Here is a 14167-nt window from a genome sequence, read left to right on the forward strand (position 1 = left end):
TGAAGCTGAAACACAAACACCAGTCACAACCAAAGTGTCACATAACTCACAACACCAGTGTACCACCCAACAACAGCCCCTAAGGCAAGACAATGTACCTAACACTTTAGTCATAGGTGACTCTATAGTCTGGCACACTGATGTCCCACTCACCAGGTTGAACAAGGAGAAAATTACAGTCATTTGCCTGTCGGGTGCCAGGATCTGCCACATAACGCATGCACTCAAGTCACTCCACAACAAGTACAAATATTACTCTGTCATTGTCCATGTCAGAGTGAATGACTTGAGATGTACCTCCTTTGACTACATGAAAAGAGACGTGGAAGAGCTCTCGGATCATATGGCGCAGGCAGGTATGACCCTAGCCCTGAGTAGCATCCTGCCTTCGCCCAGAATGATACCACAATATAAGGACAAAATGACTGACTTCAATAATTGGCTAAGCTTCTGGTGTCATTCAAAGGGGATCCAGTATCTGTCTGCCTGTTAAGACATGATCGACAGACCACGATGCTTTGCCAGAGATGGTCTGCATCTGTTGCCCCTGGGATTCAGGTTACTGGCTAAGGCTCTTGCCACCCCTATAGTGCCTTTTTTCGGCAAAGTTCAAAGGACAGAACCACCACCGTAACAGGTACAAGCATGCAAAATCTGAAGGTAATGCTACTCAATGCTAGAAGTCTAAACCTCAAAATGCACTCTCTCGAGGCACTCCTAAAAATGGAGAACATCAATATCTGTGCAGTAACTGAGACCTGGTTCAAGGCTCCAGAGAGCACCCCTGCAATACCAGGCTACAACTCTTGCCACACTTTTCGGCCACCAAACCAGGACTGACACACTAAAGGTGGAGGAGTGTCAATATTCACCAAGGATATTCACACCACCAGGCTAGTTGCCCAACACAATGCGTCTGAAATTCTCCAGGTGCAACTAACACTAGGTAAGACTGCAATCCAAATTGTAGCTTGCTACAGATCTCCCAACATGCCCCAAGATTCTCACTACACCTTTCTAAACATATTGGAAAATATTAAGATAGAATCAAACACCCTAATACTGGGTGATTTTAACTACCCTGCCATTAACTGGGAAAACTACTTGTGTAACAACACCTTTGCCCAACGGTTCTTGGAATTCATAACTTCCAACGCCCTGGATCAACTAATCCATAGTCCCACCAGGGGCTCCAATATCCTAGACCTGGTCATTACCAACATGGGAAATCGATGCTCCACACCTATGGTCACCCCCTCATTAGTCAGGTCTGACCATAAGCTAATCACCCTTAACATCCACATCCCACCCCCCAGCCCCTAGTAAGGAAACCTCCATAAAAACTTTTCCAAAGCCAACTTCATGCTACTCAAGTCAGAAGTGACAAACTTCATGACACCCATGCAGACCGGACCTGAACGTTCAACTGCTGAATCCTACACTAAGGCACTGTACGAGCACATCCACTCATGCATGAATTGTGCCATCCCAAATAGAACCAAGATGTTCTCATCCAAAAAAAGGAAGCCAATCTGGTGGTCCCCTGCCATCAACAAACTTTACAACAAAAGGAAGAAACTGTTGTAGAAAAGAGGAAAATCCCAGGATGCAAAAAACTCCCTTACCAGCCTCAGTAAGAAACTGAGATCCCTCATAAAATCCTCCAAAGCTAGTTATAAAATAAAATTGCCAAAGATTCCAAAGACAACCACAAGGCATTCTATAACTATGTCAAGAATCTAAATGTCAATGCTCAGATCTGCTCTGAGCTAAAACAGAATGGCATTAAATATACTGATCCCAAGGATATTGCCAGTATCCTGGCAGATCTATTCAGTGCCAGCTTCACCCCCCCTCTCACCCCCTAAATGGCCCATCTCAATACCGGATGATTGGCAGATTCCAGTAATAACGGCCACATAGGTAAAAAACACACTCTCCAAATCTAAGAATACAGCATCCATGGGACCAGATGACATCCCGGGCTGTGTACTACATGAACTACAATATGAACTGGCATCTTGCCTAAGTGTCATGTTTCATCATAGCCTCACCTCAGGTTTCATGCCCACTGAGTGGTGCAGAGCTACAGTTATCCCACTCCACAAGGGGGGATCCACCTTGGATCCCAGAAACTACCGTCCCATCAGTCTGACGAGCCTTATCTGCAAGGCCATGGAGCGTATTATCATGGAACTTATAAACAAAGACATTGGCAACCTTCAAACACTGGACCCCACCCAGTTTGGGTTCGTGAAGGACCGATCTTGTCTCCTGAACCTGATTGACTACTTCAAATCAGTCTCCAGAGTCATGGACAAGGGTAAGGTGGTTCACACAGCCTATCTAGATGTTGCCAAGACCTTTGACACCATCCCCCCACACTGGAATCATAGATAAACTTTCTAAGCTGGGCATTAATCCCTACATCACCCAATGGGTTGCTAACTGGCTTACTGATAGAACCCACACTGTAAAAGTAGCCAACCCCAAATCCGGCTCCAGACAAGTGACAAGTGGAGTACCTCAGGGTTCTGTCCTGGGACCGCTCTTGTTTGGCATCTACTTCTCTGAAGTACAGGCCAACACTAAGGGACTCTGGCTAACAATGTTTGCAGATGACTGCAAACTGGGAGCCATTATTGAATCCCCAAATGATGTGGATACTCTACAAAAGGGCCTTACAGAAACAGATGCTTGGTGCCAGAGCCATGGGCTGAAGCTCAATGCCAAGAAATGTATAGTTATCCCCTTTGGGGAAAAAACATGTACCCATGAATTACCATATAGGTGGCAGTACACTAAACACCGAAAGTGTGATAAGAGACTTAGGGACACAGGTGGACAGTGGTCTCATCTTTGATAACCACATCGCCACAACAGTCAGGAAATCCTTCTATGTGGCACACCTCATCATTAAGGGCTTTTCATCCAGAAAAAAGGAGGTCATTGTCCCACTGTACTCATCCCTCATTAGACCCATTATAGAATACAACGCACCTTTTGGTATGTACCTCTCAAAACATCTGCAAAAACTGAAAAGGCCGCAGAAATACCTCATTAAAAGAATCACAGGCCTAAAGCAGATGCCCTATGCTGACCGCTTTAAAAAACTCCAGCTATACTCTTTCGCATATCGTCTATTCAGAGACGATCTCTGCTTAACATACAAGGCCATGTCAAACCAAGAGCTGATGGACATGCTACACTTAAAGAAATCCCAATCCCTCAGAGCCACATGCTCCAGGGATCTAAACCTTGTCATCACAATAAACTAAACATGCTGGAGGGATAGGTTCCTGACTCAGAAACTCCCCAGACTCTGGAATAGATTGCCCGTACATGTCAAGCAGAGTGCCTCTTTGGCCCTCTTCAAAAGGAACCTTGATGATTGGATGGGAGAAAGGAAATTCAACCTGGGGATCACATCAGTCACCCTGCTAGACAGGGATCCAGAGAAGTAAATAGTGTGGGAAGAAATAGCCAGGGAATTGTTATGGCTAGGCTTGTATAGGCCCTAGGGCTGATAGCCTAGTAAAAACCTATGAACCTATAAGGAGACTCTAGAGAATGCTTTTAACTGCACACAAGTTATATAATACATTTCTTAGCAGGAAATCAGAGCAAGCAAACCCAACCAAATGCTTAACAATTGTAGAGCACTTCTAGTTAATACCTCACACACAGTGAAACTAGCTAGAAAAGTATATGCAGACAATAAAAGTGCTATAAATAACTCATAAAAATAAGCAAAAAAGCAGGATACTTAATGTTATATATCACAGATCAGTTGTCTTAGTGCCCTTCCTCCGATTAGCTCAGTGTGAATTGGTAGAAACTCTCACAAGTTAACTTCTTAAGTAACAAAGTTGAAACCTGAAACAGCTTTTAAAAAAAGCTTGAAAGAACCAGCGAGGTGTTTACTCCAAGCCATAGTCCAGGTAACCCCAATCAGTCAGTGACCATAAAAAATTCACTCTCACTGAAATGCTATATTGGCTTTGTCTAAACTACGATGGCCTGGAACATGTGCTCAGACTCACAGCCTCTACTAACAAACAACTAGGCCTAATATCTACCTCTGAATTTCTAAGAATAAACACATAAATAGCATCTCAGTTAGAGGTAGTAATAAACATATAAATGCCTGTTCTAATGTTATGCATATAAACTGTCCAGTTTACAAGCAAAATTAGGACTAGTAATCAAAATAGAAATTGGAGAGGGAAACCAGCCATAAATAGCAGACAGGAAATTAGGCAAAAACTAGTAGTGTATCACCAACACATGAAAAACAGCATTGAAAATCTAGCTCAGATATAACGTGTGAAAATGACTAAAAAGAGAAGGCATGAAGATTTAAACTAAATTATAAATCAGTCTTTGCTTGCCTTAATATAAGCTAAAATTCCTTGCTGTGGCTATTGTTTTTGTAGTTGTCCTTTCATTTGATCGCAATTGCACATTTGAGACATTGGAGATGTACAGAGTCAATAAAGTGGCTGTAATTAATAGGGACATCTAAGTGTGTGGTGGGGTTGAAATGAATTACAATGTATATACCTGACAACAAAAGCTAAAATGCATTGCTATGGCCATTATTCATTCATTAGATCACACTATGACATCTAATGTGAGAGACTGTAAAGTGGCTGTAATTTGTAGGCACATCTGTGTGTGTGTGTGTGTGTGTGTGTGTGTGTGTGTGTGTGTGTGTGTGTGTGTGTGTGTGTGTGTGTGTGTGTATGTGTGTGTGTGTGTATGTGTGTGCACATTTGTGTGTGTGTATATGTGTGCGTGTATGTGTGTGGATATATGTGTATGTGTGTTTGCATGTGGGAATTGCAGTGGTTGCATCGTATACATCAGACAGCAATTAACTGCAATATATTACTGTGACCATTAATTATGCATTTATTTATTCATCTGAACACATTCAGGAATAACTAATTAAGACATGAAAAGTTTATTGATCAAAACTGAAATAAAGTAGTCCTAAGTTTGTGTGCACTTACTGGAAACTGTTTTTGAATTGAGCAAGCCACCTTGCATCACCTAACTTATTTAAATCAAGTTCATGGTCATACAACAGTTGGGGAAAAAAACTCCAATAAAATACATGACAGTAAATTTTTAAAATTTACTTATATGATGGATGAGAAGAAAATAATATTCTTGGGCACTATTATAACTAAGAACAATATAGGGTTCGAGTCTAACATATATAGGAAGCCTACGTGTAATAATGGATATTTGCATTTTAGAGTTGCCAACCTTTCGGCCAAAAAGGAGCCTAGTTAGGGGTCAATTTATTAGGCTGGATAGAATGGCATCTAATTTTGAGTTGTTTATTTTAGAAATAACCAAACTGGAGAAATGTACTTTGAAAGTAGGTACCTGGTTAAGATGATTAAGGGGATTAGTGAACCGATTAGGAGAGAGTGGAAAAGAAATTTTAACCCCTTTTGGGAGAAGGGTTGAAAAATCAGAAACATCAACACCCTGAACCCAAGAATATGTGTGGAACACATTCTGATAGGAATCAATTTGAAAGAACATTTCTATTACAGTTTAGTTCAGTTTCCACTGAGGTCAAAAATGTTTTAATGAATAACTGTAACATTTTTAAAACTAAAGAAAATAATTATGAATTGTTGGTGCTGAAGCCAAATATGGTATACAAAATGGCTAACAATATAAAGAAAATTTTGAAAATGGTACAGAAAAAGAGAGATGATGTTTGGTCAAACAACATAGGTACTCAAAAATGTGGGTCTTGCAGACAATGTGCTTTTATATTTGAAGAGAGCAGTCTTTGTTTAAAGAATGATGGGAGCTCTATGATTACATTCCAAAGTGGGAATTGTGGCATAGGGGTAAAGATTACCTAGTAACTCCTGCCCTGTTTTAAAATGATTTTGAATACCTATAAACTTGTGTCAAGCATTAAGTTTAATCATTCACTTCTATTTTCCAAATATACTGGGACGGTATACAAGGAGAAATCTCTACGGAATCTAAGTGCGAAGCAATCAATAATACCCTGAATCTAACCCCCTTCAAAAACCTAATTTACACTCAACTTATGATAAACAACAATTCCTACTATACCCCAGCAGTCTTACTGAAATTGGATACAATAAAAACCTAACCTATCCGTTCTGTTCCCTTCCACATGTAGATATACTTCACATCTTTTGGAGCTGTAAGAATATTTACAAACGTTGGTGTTCTCTCAGAACTCAGTTGGAAAAATTGGGATATGAAAAAAACACATTTTCTTGGCAAACCATGATTCTAAATATAATTCCTAAATCTCTTAAGGGTATTCATTGCCACATCTGTGTTACGGCCTGCTCTCTTCTCAAATATTTTATAGCCAAGAATTGGGTCAATCCCTCAGCAATAGCTTGGGAAAACTTTACATCAATGGCAATCAAATATATATCTGCACATAAGTTATGAAATAATAACCAAAAGAAAAAAAATATTTTCAGAATTACTGGTGTAGCCATTTTTTTGTTTTTTTAAATATTTTTATTCAATTCCAAAAACAAGAAAACATGAATGCAGGTTATTTATGACAATGAAGTATTTACAAATTATTTAAAAAGGTAGGCTAAAACCTCTAAACAGATATCAAACATTAAAACCAAAATAAAGTATTTACAAGGGTGTCTATTGTTGACATATAATTGACTTTCTATACAATTGTTTCCTGATTATAATCTGCTGCAGTCATTATTCTCCAGTATTTCAGTTACTTTTTGCCACGCTACGTATAATGATGTAGTTCTTTCAGTTCTTCCTTTAATAGTGTTCATTTCCAATTGCGATACTGCTGACACCATATTCATGAATTGCTTAAAAGTTGGAGAAGCTTTGGATTTCCAGTTTGATGTAATGTTCTTCCTTGCAATAGCTAGGAGAGTCCATAAGATTACATATTTTGTTCTTGGCACACAGTCGGGTACAGGTGCATTAAACAAAATAATAGATTTGGAAATCTGGAATTTATCATTGAATACCATTTGCAGAAAATAATTTATTTTATCCTAATATGGTTTAATCAAATGGCATTCGTAGAACATATGTTGCCAGTCTGCTTTTATTGATAAATCACATCTCCAGCAGCCAATATTTTTCTTAAACATAAGTTCCATTTTATGAGGGGTTACATAAGATCTGTGTATGAATTGCCATGTAAAAAGTCTCCAATGTAATGAAAGTGATGTCTGCTTTGGAGAGAGAAGAATTAGTTTTGTATCTCTGACATTTGGCACATGGCCATTAACTGATCTATAATAATTCCATATTTTGTCATTATTATGCATTTTTATTTTTTGTTTGTTTTATAAATAGATGATAAGTATCCCTTTCCAGTAATGGGTTGATTCGTTAGTAATATTATATGTTCTATAAGGTTAGGAACATTTTGTCTTATTGATGGTTGCATTGTTTCTTGTTTGCTTAATATATACTGTCTTAATTCTTGTACATGTAACCACGAACTATCTTCCATATTTAATTTCTGTTTAATCTGGTCTATTGTCAGAGGTTTTCCAGAGTTTAGCAATTGATGCCAATATATTAATCCCTTTTCTTTAAGCATGTTGACTACTTCCATATTAAATGTTATTATATTACCTTGTGTGTACGCTACTGGATATAAAAGAAATGACCATGCTTTAATATCAGGATTGCTATTAATAAGATTTTGGAAAATTTTTAATGTATAAGTAATGTATTTGGAACTTATATTTTTATTCTTATGTATCATCATATATTCCTTCATCAGCCATAGAACATTGTTTGGTATGAAATCTGTATACTTATTTGCTACTACAAATCCTGATTTTAACCAGATTCTCTCATGAACTAGCTTCCATTTTGATGTATATTTTGTATTTAGCCATAATTATATTGTTTTAATAATGGATGAATGCAAATATATTTCTATGTCTGGTAAACCTATGCCACCTATATCCCAATCATCTAGATGATACTTCATAGCTATCCTTGTTTTTTTGGATACCATAGGAATCTTACCATTAAATCATTTAATTGTTTTAGGTGCGATTGAGCTGGTGGCAAAGAACAAGCTTGTATGACATAAAGAATTTTTGGAAATATGATCATTTTAATTATATAAAGCCTTTCTTCCATTGAAAAGAAGAATTTATTCCATCTTTGTATTAGATTTTTAATATTATTTAAGGTCTCTTTATAATTTGTTTCAATTGTAGCATCTAGGTTGTTAGTTATTATAATTCCCAAGTATTTAATTATATTATCGGTAGAGATATATTTATGGTATTTTTTATTTAGATCTTTTTTATTAGTATTTATAAGCAATACATTTCTTTTGTTCTCATTAAATTTAAGACTTGAAAAGTTTTTAAAGTTTTTAATTGAGTCCCATAATGCTTTTAAACTGCTATTATTATTTTTTAAGGTAATTAAAATATCATTAGCAAAAAGTTGAATTTTAAGCTCTAGGCTGTTGTCTAGTTGTATTCCTTCAATATTTTTATCCATACGTATATTATTTGCTAAGGGTTCAATGACTAGCGCAAACAATAATGGAGAAAGAGGGCAGCCTTGTTTTGTGCCCTTAGTTATTTTAATAGATTTAGACAGACAAGATCCCAGTTTTATATAAGCCAATGATTTTTCATATAATGATTTTATTAACAAAGTGAAGTTGTTTGAGAAGCCATATTCTTCTAAAACTAACCACAGATAATCATAGTTCACTGAATCAAATGCGCTATTTATGTCTAAGCTAATAACATTCATTGTGTTTTTTGTGACATTTATATAATCAATTAAGGAAAGAATTCTTTTAATGTTGTCATAAGTGTTCCTATCTTTTATAAAACCTGTTTGATCCTCCTCTATCAAAAGTGGTAGTAATTGTTTTATTCGAGCAGCATGTATTGCCATAAAAATTTTATAATCTATATTAAGAAGTGAAATGGGTCTGTATGATGAACATTCACTGGGATCTTTATTTTGTTTCAGAATTGGTGATATTAATGTGTACTTCCAAGAAGGAGGAATGTCTTTACCATTTTTAACTGATGTAAAGACATTCAATAACAACAGCAAAGCCTCATTTTTATAGTAATTTAAACATTTCTGGTGTGATATTATCTATACCTGGAGCTTTGTTTAATTTTAGCTTATTTACTTCAGCTTTAAGTTCTGTCATTGTTATTTGTTTATCTATTAGTTGTACCACCTCCTCTAATAACCTAACTTTAACATTGTTTTTGAGAAAAGCTTTCAATGCTGAATGTGTTTCTGTTTTCTCATTTTGATTATTAAGTTTATGAAAAAATAGCCTAAAAGCTTCTAGCATTCCTTCTAAATCAGATACTTTCTTTTTGGTTTCTATATTATGTATTTCCTTGATTTGATTTGTTTTAATAATCTTTTTAGTCCTATTTGCTATTCTTCGTTGGTTTTTAGGGTTCATTGAATAGTAACATAGTTTAATTTTTCTAAGTTGATCATTGTTTTGTGGTGTAGCGTCTCTGAGTATTTTTTATTAGTATCTTCTAGTTCTTTTATTAATTTGGTGTTTCCATTTTGAATATCAAGCTTTAAATTATCTACTTTTGACTGTAATTCCATTAATTCCTTATTCCACTGTTTTTGTTTATTTTTATACCATCCCACCGCTCTTCCATATAGGTATGCTTTCAATGCATTCCATATATATATTTCAGATACATCTTTTGTAAGATTGATATCTAGGAATGTTTGTGTCTCTTTAATATAAAATTCCTTAAAATCTTTGAGATTTGTTATGTAAGATGGTATTCTTGTTACTGATATCCTTCTCTTGAAACATAAGTCTATCTCAAACGTTATGGTGTTATGGTCCGAAAATGGACATGAAACTGTCTTGACTTTATTTAATTTAGAGGTTAAATACTTTGTTATGTACACTCTATCTATTCTAGAGTATGTATTATGTCTATGGAAAAAATGTGTAAAGAATAGTGAATTTGGGATAGCATACTCATTTATGTCAACTATATTAAAAGTTTCAACAAACTCAGATAAGAGCTTTGTTAAAGGTGATCTCTTACGTGTAGTTTTAGTATTTGTGTCAGTTTCTTTTATAATGCAATTGAAATCTCCAGCTATGATTAAATTGCCTTTGGTATATTGTACAATGTCTTCTAAGTGTTGTTTGGCCACTCTAACACCTAGTCCTGGTATCCAATAAATATTCACTAATGTATATATCATTTCATTGATAGATATTGTCACTAGACAAAACATTCCTGAGTTGTCATGGAATGTGTTTATGATTTTAGGCATTAAAGTAGTGTTTCTGATTATAGGTGGAACTTACTAGTATTGTATAATTTTTATTGTTTATTTTATTTATGTCTTCCTGTGTAAGGTGTGTTTCCTGTAAAAATACTAGTTGCGCTTCACATAGCTTTAAATATCTATAAAGACTTCCCCTTTTGCAGTTATTATTTAAACCATTTACATTAAGAGATATACATTTTGCAATTGGATTTATATTAGCTTTGCTTTTATCCATATTCATATTCTCATAACAATGTGTAGATGTGTGTACATGAAGAGAATGACTTGTTCTTTCTTCTTCCAACAGTATTACAATAGATTATAGACACCCAATAAAAGTAAATTACAAGATCATAACTGAGAACAATATAAGATAAACAACCACCAAACCCTCCATGAGAAAAACATCTCATCCTTGAATGATCTAATCATTCAAGCGATCTCTAAGTCTGCATTTTAGCATCCTCCCCCGGCCCCGCCATATGGTAGTTTTATAATGAAAAGTATCTTATATATCTTTTAAGTATACATGTATCTGTCTTTACAGATTACTTAAATACAGTCTATCTATTTTTAATATTTTATAAAACACTAAGGCAACACAACTATACATAGATTTAATACTTAACTATTTGGTTTTGTTTAAATTGTAAAGGAAAATCTTTTATTTTAATATATCTTTTGTGTAGCAATAACGGTTATGCATCATAAAAATAATATGCTTGCTGTCTATCTCCCTTATAGTGTGAGTGGCATTCATAGGTATCAAATTTATTGTAATGGTCTACCTATATATATATATATATATATATATATATATACATACATATATATATATATATATATATATATATATATATATATATATATACATACACGTACACACACATATATATACACACACATACATACATACACACATATATGCCTACATACATAAAAAAAAAAAAAAATGTTAAGCATTATATGCATCAGTTAACCATGACACAAGTTGATTAAATCAGAAAGTATCTGTAACAATGAATATACCGTTACATTTGTATTGTCATTCATCAGTAATCTTATAGTTTTCTTTTAATTAAAAAAGTCATATTTTAGTGGTATGAATGCTACTAATTTGTTTCTGGCATTGGTATTATATAGTTTAAGACTATATTTCTTAGCAATTCCTATATATTTATTAGTGCCACTGGCATATTTCATCGCTAGTGTACCACATATGTCATATGTCAAATAGCAACTCATACTCCTTATGATATTACAGGATTTATCTGCAGTGTTATAACTGTAAGGTTGGAAAATATGAGAAGCAAAGTAGGCTTTAAATATGTTATAACACAATTGTTTGGTACTTATTACTGTCAACTCTTCTACATACACAGGAAAAGATAACCTTATATGACCATCAACCATTTTCCTTCTTTTTCTCTTCATCCTTCTATTCTCCATTTTAATAAATATTTGTTTCTATTGTGGCTTCTTTGAATTTAGTGAGGGTACTCCATATCATATTATAGATAATATACAACGTTCAAACAGAGAACATGCCCAATATAGAGACATATTCTCAACTCAAGTGGTCCACACCATATATTTATAACACTGCAGTCAGAAATATACTAATGAATATGCAATAACTAGCAGCTTTGCAGCATGTGTGTGTCTCTAACAAGTACATACCTATAGGATATTAAAAAGAATAGATAGCACGCTCTTGTTTCATAATTAACAAATGCACACAGCCTGGTATTTACTTTCATAGACAGAAATTAGACCTGTTACTTATATGCATATCAGGTACCAACAGCAATATGTTAGCAAATGCCTATGCTAATCAAATCACATTTTAATGCTGATTGATATGAGATGTAGCTAACAATGGCTTTAGCGTTTGTGATGTTATATAATATATATTCAGTATTATAAGTAAAAGTATGTTGCATGTCTATTTGCAATCTAAGGTTCAAGGCTGATCAATTTAGACATAGAAGACAATCTCTTTAGCCTTGGTTATATAATGGGAGTTACTGTGTCTCTACACAACCATTCATTTTCAGTGAGGATGTTCAATATTAATATAACTTGCCTTTAATAAAAGCATACTTATAATTCAGCAGTTCTTTCCTATATATATATATATATATATATATATATATATATATATATATATATATATATAAAACAATATCATAAGCAAGACTGAGATTTTTTCTTGCTCATTACTGCTTAATGATTGTGCTACTTGAACAATTTAATATTTACAGAGTATCTTGATAATTAAACAGCAACTCCTTTTCACCCTTAAAATGCCTAATAACACATAGCTACATTCATGAACCTTAATTGACTTACTATCCTTAAGGTTGAGTACACTAGCTGCAGTGTGTTTACAAATATGTTATATAGTTCCAGTCAAGGACTTAACTATATTACATTTTTATAAAATTAAGTTAAATTATAGTAATTTACGTGGGTGATCTTATCAGAAAAGATTATAGTAAAGTCTGTATGTGTTAACTATTCATACAGTTTCTTCCAAGTGATATACTTCTTTTAAGCTTTGTGTGCTGTTTATGTGTACAATTCAAAATGAATAACAAATATTACAATATAATAAAATGTCATGTATGTGTTGATACCTTCTAAATTCATTATGTACTTCAGTGTACTTTTAATATTTGTTAAAACTGTAAAAGCACTTTGCCATCTCATAAATAGTGTGCTGGTTACTTTAAGTAGCTTAGGAGCTGACACCACACCCATACTGTCTTGTTTTAGTGCTGACATCACTCATGACTGTTTACTTTCATTTTGTGCTGTTAGAAGGTTTAACACACTGTAATGGATTCTAACTGAAGAATCTTCATTCAGGGGTGGTAAAATAAGAGTTCCCAGCTCGTGACCATGACGGGAAGACAAAAACAAAGTAAGTGAAGTTTTTAGGGTTTTTTTTAAACTGAACACCAGCTCATTAAACTTCTATTAGTTTTCTTAACATTAAGGGCAGATATACAAGCCAAACAGTTGTTTGTTAGTCAAAATGGCACTTTTAGCATCAAAGAATAGATAATTACTTTTCAAGGCACTTTTTGACAGTTATTACTATCAGTTTTTATATATTATTATGTGTATTAAATACATCAGTTTAGATATTTCATGCAGCTTAGTGTAAATAATATAAAAAGGAATCATGCTCATTTAAACACACCACATTAATATGTCAGTGTAAATACATCATATTCTATACTAGCAGTAAAAGGCAGGTAATTTATAAATGAACTATCTAAACATCATTTAGAGTTAGAAAAATCATGACTGTAAGTATTTACACTGAAACAGAGAAAGATATGTTACCTTGCTTTCTTTAGGGTTGTTTCCTTTAGTTATAAAATGTCCTGCTTATCTTGTATTTATATTGTTTCAAAGACTGACACGTATAAAGCATGAATGCTTTCAAAGAACTTTTTTGCCTTACAGAGCAAATAGAAGACAATAATGTTTGTGTTTTTATATGTCTTTTATCGTTTCTTCTTCTTCTTGTCAGCAGTGCTCCATTCATTTTTTTCTAAGTGACGCTTAACCCCAAATTGGGAGAAATCCATTTCTTCCACATTATCCAAGGTTTTATTAGCTGAAAGATAAGAAACTGTTGCTTGCAGAGTGTCAAAAGTTTTAGGACCTTCAGTAAAAAATATTTGTATTCTTGCAGGGAACAGCAAGTGGACTTTAAGTTGTCTTTTTTTCAATTCCTTTATCAGAGGGAGACATTCTTTTCTTGCAGTTATAACTCCAGCAGAATAATCATTATCAAATCTGATTATGTTGTCTTTGTATT

The sequence above is a fragment of the Protopterus annectens genome, chromosome 4.part1, assembly GCF_019279795.1.
Source record: "Protopterus annectens isolate FY-2018-M chromosome 4.part1, PAN1.0, whole genome shotgun sequence".
Classification (NCBI taxonomy): domain Eukaryota; kingdom Metazoa; phylum Chordata; order Ceratodontiformes; family Protopteridae; genus Protopterus; species Protopterus annectens.